Raw genomic sequence first — 12,441 nt, forward strand, 5'->3', positions numbered from 1 at the left:
AATCTCAAATTGATACAGGCGATCATTTTTAAGAAAATCTTTTTAAAGTCTTTCATTTTCCGTGAAAAAAAAAACATACCATTTATATATGCTTGTTTACTTAAAAGAGTGATGCAAAGCCAATAAAGAACATTAATGACTAGGTCTCGGGAGATTTATTAAGCATTACAATAGAGTAATATTGCAAATTTTCTATATCTTGACCAGGATCGTGATACTCACAGCCAACGCCTTCAGATAAAAAATTTCTTCCATCAAATATGTTTAACAAATCTCGCCCTGACGGCACTCATTAGCATTGGTAAAAATAATTTTTGCCCTCCGAAAACTCCGCTTGTCCCGGATCGTTGAATGAATAAAAGGCGCGCATTGATCGCAACTAGCTTCCCAATTCAGTATAATACAATACCGATTCTCGAAACTGATCCACGTCGTTCCAAATTATAAAAAGATTAAGAAATGATATGATGCTTGAAACATCATAGATTCACTGGAATGGCAGACGGGAAAATAAATTCCTACAACAGACTTCATGGTTAGTACAAGAAAAACCTACAAGAACTGCCAAGGGCCGGTGGCCACCATCATGCAAGTACATTGGCATTTGTTACCTAACATAAATCAATCAGTAATCTACAAAAGGCAACTTCTGCCCAGGTGCCCATGAAAGCCACCATTAAGTACAGAAGCTCTGTTTCTAATAGCAATGGCAAAGTCAGAAGCTATTTCCATGTCAAACTTCAATCTTCCAGACGGTCAGTCCAAGCAACGCTGTCTGGTAAGGATTGTAACCTGCCTTGCGGAGCAGCGAATCTACCGAACCACATTCCTCACCACCGAACCGACAAACTATGCAAGACAAAGTGATGCGAGATGTGGAATCTTGTCCTGTACAGTTTCTCAGGATCATCTGGCCTTCAGTTCCTTGTGCTTCAGCAAGGAGCGATCCACGGTGCATACCCGCTACTGCAAGAGCTATGCCCTGCCTTTCACGACTAGACAATCTTGATGCAAATGTGAGGTGGCTGTGGCAGCAGAAGATGTGGACACGGCTTCTTCGTTCTGATGCAAGTTATATGCTTCAGTATCTATCTCGCGCAAGCCTGCCGCTTCTGAGATTTAAGCCTTCACTTCTCGGAAACTCTCCTCTGATAGGGAAACCTCCGCAAGGAGTCTCCATGCGTAGTCCTCCAACGCATTTTCAAAGTCCTCGCGTCTCTTCAGCACTATGTGTCCGCCAATCTCCCAGACGACGGGATTTACTTGAGTTTCCAAAAGTTCTTGGCTCACTTCTCCCCGAGCTTGCTTCTCCGCATAACACTGACCATTGACAGAGAGCACAATTAGATGCGCGATAACTAAAAACTTATGATGAAGATACACAACCTTGTTCTGTGGTGACCACCAGAATTTACTGAGAATTAATAACATTTCCTTATACTCAGAATCCTAACTAGCCCCTTAAACACAACTCATGACTCGAAGTTCCTTTCTAGTGTGAGATTTGGACCTATGAAAAATAAGCCTCGTAAACAAAGATGAGTCTTTGTGTGCCATGATTAAATGGACCATATATGAATTAATGTTAAAATATGATCCATTTTGTGAAAAGTCTAGAACTCACTAGACCACTCATGTTTAATGGAGAAGGAGCAAAATCAGCAGCAACAAGTTAAAGAAGACTCTCAAACGCTGAAGAATTTTCTGGTACGTGGGCAGCAGACCACGTGGGCAGCAAAAGCAAAAGAAAAGTCAAGAATAACGGCTGAAAAAACCAAAACCACTCCTTCCTTTGTAATACTTACTTTCATAATAAAAGTTCTTCTTTTTTAACCCATTCTCCCTTTGCCTTTATAGTCCTTTTATTCACACATAACACTTGCACACACACACACACACACGCTTCCGCAAAACACCAACAGTGGTATCAGAGCCACGTCTTTGGTTGGTGTCAGGCGTCTGTCCTACCTACCCACTCCTAAAACTACCATTTCCAAATACCTACTAACTAAACCATGGCCAACTCTACCTCGTCCTCATTTTCCATTCCCATTTTTGATGGGAACAACTATGACTTTTGGAGCATAAAAATGACTACATTCTTGATGGCCCAAGACTTATGGGACATCGTGGAGAAAGGTTACGAGGCTCCGCCAGAAGGTGCAAGTGTTTCGAAAGATCAACTACAAAAGGATGCAAGGGCGCTGTATTTTATCCAGCAAGCACTCTCGGAAACCGTATTTCCGAGAATAATTGGAGCAAGGACTGCAAAAGAGGCTTGGGATATATTACGAGAAGAATTTCAAGGATCGGAAAAGGTACGCATTATTCGCCTTCAAACACTAAGAAGAGAAAGGCCTTCCCAACACTTTCTGGGCAGAAGCAGTTTATACTGCTGTATACCTACTAAACAGGTGTCCAACTAAAGCAGTTCAAAATAAAACTCCAGTCGAAGCATGGAGTCGACGGAAGCCTTCAGCAAAGCATCTCAAAGTGTTTGGATGCATTTGCTACGTCCACATCCCTGCTCAAAAAAGGAGTAAACTAGATGAAAAGACAGAAAAAGGAATATTCCTTGGCTACAGTGACCAATCAAAAGGCTATCGAATTTACAACCTAAGAACTAAAAAGTTAATGATTAGTCGAGATGTCGAGTTCGACGAGAATGCTGCCTGGAATTGGGAGAGCGAGAAGATCGAGAAGAAGTACATCACCTTGCCAGACATACCACCTGCTCAAGAGGAGTCAACGTCACAAGAAGAAGGAGTAGTACCGGATTCCACCACTCATGACATAACTCCACCAAGCTCTCCAAGAGCAACACAAGAAGAGTCTACTCCAGAGTCTCCAGTATTAAGGGTAAAAGCCCTTAGAAGAATTTACGATACATGCAATTTTGCTATTTTGGAACCAGAAAACTACGAACAAGCATCCAAAGATGAAGTTTGGATAAAAGCCATGGAGGAAGAGATCAAGATGATCGAGAAAAATGAAACTTGGGAGCTTGTCGATCGACCCAAAGACAAAGAGATCATTGGTGTCAAGTGGGTCTACAAGACGAAGCTCAATGCGGATGGATCAATCCAAAAGCATAAAGCAAGGCTTGTGGCAAAAGGGTACTTGCAACAACCAGGTATTGATTATACTGAAACTTTTGCTCCCGTCGCTCGCCTTGATACTATTCGAGCACTTATAGCTTTAGCGGCACAAAAAGAATGGAAGATTTATCAACTAGATGTGAAGTCGGCGTTCCTAAATGGATATCTTCAAGAAGAAATTTATGTAGCTCAACCATAAGGCTTTATTGTCAAAGGCAATGAAGAAAAAGTCTTAAAGCTTAAGAAGGCCCTATACGGGTTAAAACAAGCACCACGTGCGTGGTATAGTAGAATAGATGAATACTTCATCAAGCAAGGATTTAGGAGGAGTATGAGTGAGCCAACACTCTACATCAAGACCCAAGGTAAGTCCGACACTCTCATTGTCTCTCTATATGTAGATTATCTCATATATACAGGAAACAATGAGACAATGATCCGAGAATTTAAAGAAGAAATGATGAAGACATTTGAAATGACGGACTTGGGCTTGATGAACTATTTCCTCGGTATTGAAGTTAATCAAGATAAAGGAATTTTCATCTCACAAAAGAAATATGCAGAAAAGCTCCTTGAAAAATTCAAGATGAATAATTGCAAAATAGTGGCAACACCACTTGTAATGAATGAGAAACTATTGAAAGAAGATGGAGCAGAAAAAGCAGACGCTTCACTCTATAGAAGCCTAATTGGGAGTCTACTATATCTCGCTGCTACACGGCCAGATATTATGTATGCAACAAGTCTACTATCACGATTCATGCAAAGTCCGAGTCAAATACATTTTGGAGCAGCCAAGAGAATTCTAAGATACTTACGAGGAACCACTGATTATGGTATTTGGTACCGACCTAGTACAACAACTAAGTTGATCAGTTATACTGATAGCGATTGGGCGGGATCATCTGATGACAGGAGGAGTACAACTGGTTATGCATTCACATTAGGGTCTGGAATATTTTCATGGATATCTAAAAAACAAGACTCAGTGGCATAATCCACTGCAGAAGCAGAATATGTTGCGGCTGCTACAACTACTAGTCATGCAATATGGCTTCGAAGAATTTTAGAAGACATTGGAGAACCACAAATGGAATCAACACCAATATTTTGCGACAATAAGTCCGCAATTGCAATATAAAAAAATCCAGTATTTCATGGAAGAACCAAACATATCGACATTAAATATCACTTCATTCGTGAAGTACAAAGCAAAGGAGAGATTGAATTGAAGTATTGTAAAACTGAAGATCAAATTGCAGACATATTTACCAAAGCATTACCATCTACAAAATTTAAGACATTGAGAGGGATACTTGGAGTATCACAAAAATGGATCAAGGAGGAGTGTTAAAATATGATCCATTTTGTGAAAAGTCTAGAACTCACTAGACCACTCATGCTTAATGGAGAAGGAGCAAAATCAGCAGCAACAAGTTAAAGAAGACTCTCAAACGCTGAAGAATTTTCTGGTACGTGGGCAGCAGACCACGTGGGCAGCAAAAAGCAAAAGAAAAGTCAAGAATAACGGCTGAAAAAAACCAAAACCACTCCTTCCTTTGTAATACTTACTTTCATAATAAAAGTTCTTCTTTTTTAACCCATTCTCCCTTTGCCTTTTTAGTCCTTTTATTCACACATAACACTTGCGCACACACACACACACGCTTCCGCAAAACACCAACAATTAAACTCCAACCACAACGGATCATCTTGAAAGTGCTAGTACCCCTATTAAATTGCACAGTGAAACGGCTTATGGACATTAAACTGTCAATCTGTCGTGAAAGGAAAAAATGAAAAGTTACCTGTGGAAATAGAAACACTCTTTTACCACAATCGGCGATCAGTACATTGAAGGGGATGTTGTTGTGCTGAAGGCGTATGAAGGAATTAGCAACTGCACTGGACAGATCCCATAAAGTGTCTCTACCCTCAAACACAAGTGAACGGACTGGGAATTTCAAGAGTTGCGAAACAACTACTCCATTTCTCAGCATGCTTGTGGAAGTCATTACTCTCAGAGTAGGAACCTTTTCGACCGGGAATGGAGAAGCCAAATAATACGCCTGTAATAACAAGAAAAATGAGGTAAGTAAGTAATGCTACTGGGTGGGATAAAAAAGTTAGAATCTCCTTCCATAGAAAAAGAAAGTAGCTCAATCAGCTAGTCAATATTATGGATCAAAGGGTGTTTATGTTACCTGAAAGTGAAGATGGTTAATGGTGGCGAATGTGCCTAGACTGTTGTAACCCACTCTGAAGAAAGGATCTGCTGCCTCTTTGGCCAAAGACAGAGCCAGAAAGAAGCTCATTCGGTTGATCCTCTGAGGCAAGCAGTCGAGAACATGGGGTATAAGGAGAATGTGCCCATACTCAATGGGGCTGACCTGCAGAAGTTTAACCACCTTATTCATCAGCAGCTAGTGGACATCAGTGAAGCTATGCATAATGTTTAGTGTTAAGGAAGCAACGGACTTACGTTGATAGCTACAACATTAGGAGAAGTAGGCTTGAAACTGGCGGGTGCACTGGGGAAGAAGTGACTGTAGCAGTCATCACTTTGTTCAAACATAAAAAGCACTTCCTCGTGGCCCACTTTGGTGAAATTGAACTTCTTCTCATCGAAATCCTGGAGAACTTGATCTACTCGGAACTCAGTTGGGCGTTTTTTGAGGTGGCGCCCTCGTTCAGCTGCACAATGAAACCATAGTCGCTAGGAATAACCTTTGTCTTGCATTTAGTTACATCGTAGCAAAATAGACGTCGATTCATCCGATTCTTCCACTGTCCAAGTAAGAGATTGAGCAGGAAAGAAGTCTCAGGTGGTTTTTGATAGAAGATGGATTCTTCAGCGCAATCTTCTCCCTTGAACGTGTACAGAGGAAGGTCTGATGCTGCAATTAGCAATTAAATCAGGCACAAGCCAGTGCCAACATAGAGAAAGTAATGAACCAAACATCCGCATCCCCTCTATCTCTCTCTCTCTCTCTCTCTCTCTCTCTCACCACATATAATGAATTTTATATATACACATATGTCTTTAATTGAATATACTGCTGCTTTTTTATCCTCTAGGGTATGACGACAGCCTTTATTTTTCTCTAATCTTTGATTCTTGATTCCTATATTGTCGTTCTGCAGGCAGTGGAGAACGATTGAAGATCAAGAAAAGCTGCTGACCATTGCTATAAAAAATTTGCATCCCTCCAATTAAATAAGGATCAGAAAACCCCCGTAGAACTTGAAGCTCAATCAAGAGTTCACCTTCCAGCATATAATATGGTAAAAAAAGAAGATGGTCCACCTCATTTTATTCCAATTTCACAATTAGCTTTATACACCAGCAATCAAAAGTTTGAAACCTCATGGTCATAACTTAGGCGCAAAACAAAGAAAGCCAAATACAATGCGTAATTGCTGGTAAATAGTCTGCAAAGCCCAAGAACTTAAATGGAAATCTTTTCTGGCAAGAAAACTACACTGGCCTTAGAACAATCAGAACATCAAAGAAATAGGGACGAAGCACGTAACTAATTAAAATAATATGAATTTATCAAAGCTAATGTACCCAATCGTCTCTATGTAAGACTCTTTGTGGCATAAAAGAAACATCCAAATCGAACCATCTTCTAATATGCACACAAAGTGATAAACATTTGATATCTGCAGATCATGAGAAAGGTAAACCATCCAAACCCAACAAAAACAATCTATTCATCTTCAAATATATGACTAAACCGCAAACAATCAGCGAGAATGTTCTAATTTTCATAGGCCAAAAGGAAAAGGAAAGGAAGAGTGTGATCACAGGGGACTTACCAGGCAAACAGCACTTTCCGAGGCAATTGCGACCACATCCCTTGGCTTCCCCTTCAACAGCAACGGCAGCATTATCCTTCTCGCCACCCTCCTCCTGATAATTCGACACCACCGTGGCGACCCTCTTGATCGTCAACATCCTTTTGTCGTTCTAACCAAGGCCCTATTAATACACCGGAACGTACGTGTTGCAGCACAACAGCTACCCACGAAAACAAAAGGGTGTCCCCCAGGATCCGCCGCCGGCTCAGAAGATGCGACCCCTGGAAGAAGATAGCGCAGTTGGCTTCGCTCTGGTTTCTTGTCTCTGTCCCAGTGAAATTCGGAGAGTTCCTGTCGGAGCTTTCGTCCGTCGTGGAAACGCCGCTTCTTGCCAACCGGGCTTCAGGTGATTCTGCTTCTCTCTCTCTCTCTCTTTCTTGAGGCGGCCAAATAGGGAGGACGGAGTCTGTATTTATAAGTTGGCGGAGCGAGATCCTTTTCCGAACTGAAGGTCGGGAACGAGACGTTGATTACTGAAAGTCAAAGAGGGACGTGACCCCTCCGATCCATTCGTATCCACCGGCTGCGAAGTGCTTTGACTTTTCTATAGAAGATCGCGCCGCTAACGTTCCGTGTTACGCGGTGGAGGTGCTGCAGCATGTAGAGGGCGGTGGAGGTGCTCCCTCGGATCTCGACAGATCCGCATGATCATGACATGCATTAGGCTCATCAGACGGATTCCCTGAATAACTTCTTCGAACTCATATCGACCTGTCAATTTTGGTCTATTCCCGTCTTATTTCGAACATTAGAAGCGATAACAAAATTCGAAAAAGAAGAATTGCATGGAAAATACTGTAAGAAGTCATTTGGGAGCATCATTACTCAAATGCTACCGCAGATTCATACGAAGAAATTATCAAAAGGGTTGTATTTGCTAGACAATGTTGTCAACGGGTCCTAATTGGGGCTAATTGTCTATTGGTCGATTTTGTGTGTCGATTACCGTGTAATCGTGTTGTGTTAATGTTATACAATTTGTTACGTGTCAGCTGTTAATTTTCAAATCTTGCTCGTGTTTAGGTAGAAACGTGTGCAAGTTGACCTTTAGCAATATAGCCTTATGTTGGGAAAATTACAAAAAAGTTTTATAACTGTTGTAATCATACAAATTCAGTTCTAAATTTATTTTTGTAGCCTCAATAAGTCTTAAATCTCTTGCATTTATACTAATTTAATTTATCTGGCTAATTTTGGCCAATTATCCTCCTACGTGGAGCCACCAACAATGATATAGACAATTTTTATTAATATTTTAATTTTTTTGAATTTTTTATTTTATTTTTCTTGTTTTTATTTCCCTTCTTCTCTTCCTTTTGCCTCCAATTGCTTGTCAACTTGGCGATTAGTCAAAGGCAGAGCTGGCAAGGTCCCTTACCAGCCTTTAGCTAGCCTTGTTAGTGGCTAGATGAGGCTCGACCCTCGCTAGCCCAACAAACAACTTGGGCAAGGCCACCCTCGTAGCCTCTAGCAAGGGTAGAGCCTCACCAGAAGTGAGCGAGGCTCACCTAAGGGTGGCGAGGTCAACCTCATCAGTGCTCGCCTCTGGTTGGTTGCCGGACCAATGACCGGCTAGAGGAAGAAGGAAGAGAAAGAAAGAAAAAAAGAACGAGAAAAAAAAAAGAATCCAAAAAAAAAAGAAAAGAAAAAATAAGTAAAAAATTCAAAAAAATGTTGAAATATTATTAAAAATTATCCACGTCAACGTCGGTGATGTCATATAAGACGGCTAGCATTCATGTCAACGTTGGTCAGTTAAATTGGGTAGATAAATTGAATTGACACAAATACAAAAGATTTAAGACTCATTTTGAAAGAAAAAATGTTTATGATTGAATTAATATAATTGTAATAGATTTATGATTGTTTTTTGGTGATTTTCTAGCCTTTTGTGACACCAACACAACTTACGAACACGACTTGTTGGTTACTAACACAAGCTTGACTCATTACCCGCCGAGATAATAGACGCACTTTGAGATTGCCCATCAAAGAAGCACGGAAAGAAACTACTACAAAAAAGTTTCAGGAGTTTCGAAAGGAAACTCGGAGCTTGTATTGGTAATGAGTTGAGAATTAGAATTGGAATAAATTTCTTCTTCTTCTTCTTCTTTTCCAATTCTTATAGGGGCATTTTGATCTTTTTTTCTCAAGATTATAGTGTCGTTTGTTTTGTAAAAAATAAATGATTTGAAAAATATTTTTTTGAAGATGATCGTTTATATTGTTTTTAACAATGAAAATATAAAAATATATCTTCACCGTTCATGAAAATATTTAGACATAAATCGTTATCGATAATGATAATATTTTCTATTGATTAATCATTTCAACCAAGACAAGTGATTATTTTTAGGAAAATATTTTCCAAATCACTCATTTTTTGCGAAACAAATAAATGTGGACATGTAAATTTGAATGTAATTCTTGGTAATTTTTTTAAAAAATTGATTTTTTGCGTGTTCTTTTTCTTTTTATGAAGATTTAAAATTTATTGTCAAAGAAATTTTGCGGACCTACTCGCCTATTGTCAAGTTTCTTAAGTGGAGATAACAACAATATCTTATTTTGTGTTTTCATCCTTTACATTCACTTTTCAATTATCCATAATGAGTCATCCATTAGAACCTTTAATTACTTGAGCTCTGCAAAGTGCAAAGGGAGTTTTCCATAGTAACAAATCTCACATTTATCTGAGAAGCAGTTGCGTATGTATGTCATTAAAGAAAATTAAGCAGCGATGGCAAATGCTTCACAAGGTACTTTATAATTGTGAGAAAATAGGTTTTCCTTGTTGGATGATGACATTATCGGATTATAATTGTTAAAGTATCGCTTGTTTACAATATTTATATTATGTATATGTGAGAGTGCTAGTATGAACAAAATAAAGGAGTTAGGGAAGAGAATAAGAACACGAGATTTATAGTGGTTCGGCTTAATCCAAGCCTACGTCCACTCTCCCACGATAACAGCCTTCTTGGCTGGATTCCACTATGCAATCAACAAGAGATTACAACTCCGAGTGCAAACACTTAGTAGTAGATCACACTATCACACTAAGTCACTCTCTTGGTATTTCTCTCACAATTACAAACGTTTAAGCTCTTAAGAGACAAGTATATGATCTAAAGTCGCTTAGACTTTGGAATTATAAATTCTACGCTCCGTCTCTTACTTGCTCATCGGTCCATGATCTTCTTAAATACTCCTCCACTTCCAAACTACCGTTGGACAGCATCCCGGAGAATCGTCTTCCAATATACCCATTGGACAGCTCTGTATCTTAGAAGATTTGGTAGCCGTTGAGTGACAAAGGTAAAATCCCAAATTGATTCCGATCGCCCATACAAACGAAATCTTGGTTTCCATAAGTAAAGCTTCTTCGTATAGAAAGATCTTGTCTTCAATCAAATCAATCTTGATGTGGAATCCAAACCAGATCACTAGCCGTTGTATGATTGGGCTTGAGTTACGATTCATCGAATCTGGATGTAAAGTCCGAGTCTTGAGACTTTACGATATGAGTCTTGAGACTTTACAACCTGGGTCTTTAGACTTTACAATCTGAGTCTGTAGACTTTACAATCTGAGTCTCGTACCCGGTTCAGCTTCAAGCATAGAGTCTGTCTTCGGACTTTGAGTCTTGAGTCCGACAGGTCTTCAGACTTTGAGTCTCGAGTCCGGCGGTCTTCAGACTTTGATAATATCCTCTACATGTTCTATTATCTGCATGGTCTATTACTCAACCATCAAACATGTTAGTAGCCTTTGATTTATTTTGTCATCTTCAAAACATCATAAGGGATTTCCCTAACAATATGTGATCTCCTTACACCTATCAATTTAAGCTTTTAGGTTAGGCATTCTAATATGGTATGAGAGTCACGGGTTCTTTATATGTACATGATCTCTCTCTCGTTAATTTTCGAATTTCCAAGTCAGAATGCGCCCACCTTGTATGATAGTAATCACTTTGTTGTTGAGATGGACTCATGGTCTCTAAAAGTTGATAGCTATCCTAATTCACTTAATCTTCATGCAAGTAATAACTGAAGGTGTTAGGAAGCAACGACCTTCCATGGCGAAGTGAGATGGGAAATCTACCTACCAAAGCAATCAACCTCGACCACGATAAAACTGTTACAGCAATAAGAGAGCATATATTTGAGAATCTTTTCTACGTAGAAAAACCACAGTACGACGAATCTATTAATCCACTTCAATCAAGAATTACAAGAGGTTCAACCACATCGAGAACATACGAAGACACAAGCTCCCCCTTCTACAAGCTAAAACACCACCAATTCCAAACCAATCTCTCTAAGAGCAAACCCAGCTAGGAAGCTTGGGACAATCTTGAAGAAGAACTACTAATGTAGACACCTTACTTTTTACTAGACCCGTTAAACGGGTGGGTCGGGTTGGGTTTGGGTCGGGTCATAAATGGTCCGACCCAAATCGACCCATTTAACCCGTTTATGACCCATTTATTGTAGTGCAAATTTTTTAACCCATACCCGACCCATTTAACGAAACATAAAAAAGCTTATAATTTTTTAACCCATACTCGACGCTCGCCTGGCCGGTCGCCGGCCATCGCCGTGCCGGCGACCGGAGGAAGAAGAAAGAAAAAAAAAAGAAAGAAAGAAAAAATAAAAAATAATTATAATTTCGGTTTTTATAAAAAAAAAATTGTAAAGTTAAATAGAAGAGAAAGAGATAATGAGGTTTTAAGTCAAAAATGGGTTGATAAATGGGTGATAAACGGGTCAGAGAGCTGACCCATTTAAAACCCATATATCTTAGTGTTTACCCATTAAAACTTATTATGGGTGCTTTATAAGATAAAGCTTGACCCATTAATGACCCATTTAACCATAAATGGGTCCATAAATGGGTTGCACAACCCATTTAACACCTCTACTTTTTACTAAGGGTAGGACCAAAGATGACCAAGAATGTTACTTCCTTGAAAGTTTGATTTTTGGTACAATTGAGTTGTGCTCATAAAGAGTTTTGCCAAAAAAAGTAAAGAAAATAAAAGAAAAAAAATCTAATTCCCCCAAATTAGATTGTCGGATGTTAAGATATCACATTTTTTAACCATCGACATCATATCAATGGGTGTCCAGAATATATAATATGATCCAATCGATAAATTCCACCTTAAAATTCAAGTCATAAACTTTTCAACGCCACAAGAATCATGGTGATTACACTTTTTGACGAAGATAATATCATAACTTTTCATCACGGCCGTCCGTTCCAATTAATTCTCAAGAATATGAATTCTCAACATTTTTCGGTGATCAAGCTGCGTTTTTCGAAAATTTTGGTTCACAAGCTCTCCATGGGGTGTGAAACCGAGTCAAAAGTTATGTTCAATCAAAGTTTTGTTAACATTTTGAAAAGAAAAAGAAACAAAGAAAAAAGAAGAAGAAATGGTCAACATTAAGGGTCTGTTCGTTTCACAGAA

General features: G+C 39.2%; 1 pseudogene; it reads right to left on the reverse strand.

Annotated features, from left to right (window-relative positions):
- Positions 1-452: 452 nt before the first annotated feature.
- On the reverse strand, positions 453-7,113 carry LOC104423722 (annotated as a pseudogene).
- Between the last annotated feature and the right edge of the window lie 5,328 nt (positions 7,114-12,441).

This window comes from Eucalyptus grandis, chromosome 10 (genome assembly GCF_016545825.1).
Source record: "Eucalyptus grandis isolate ANBG69807.140 chromosome 10, ASM1654582v1, whole genome shotgun sequence".
NCBI classification, from domain to species: Eukaryota; Viridiplantae; Streptophyta; class Magnoliopsida; order Myrtales; family Myrtaceae; genus Eucalyptus; species Eucalyptus grandis.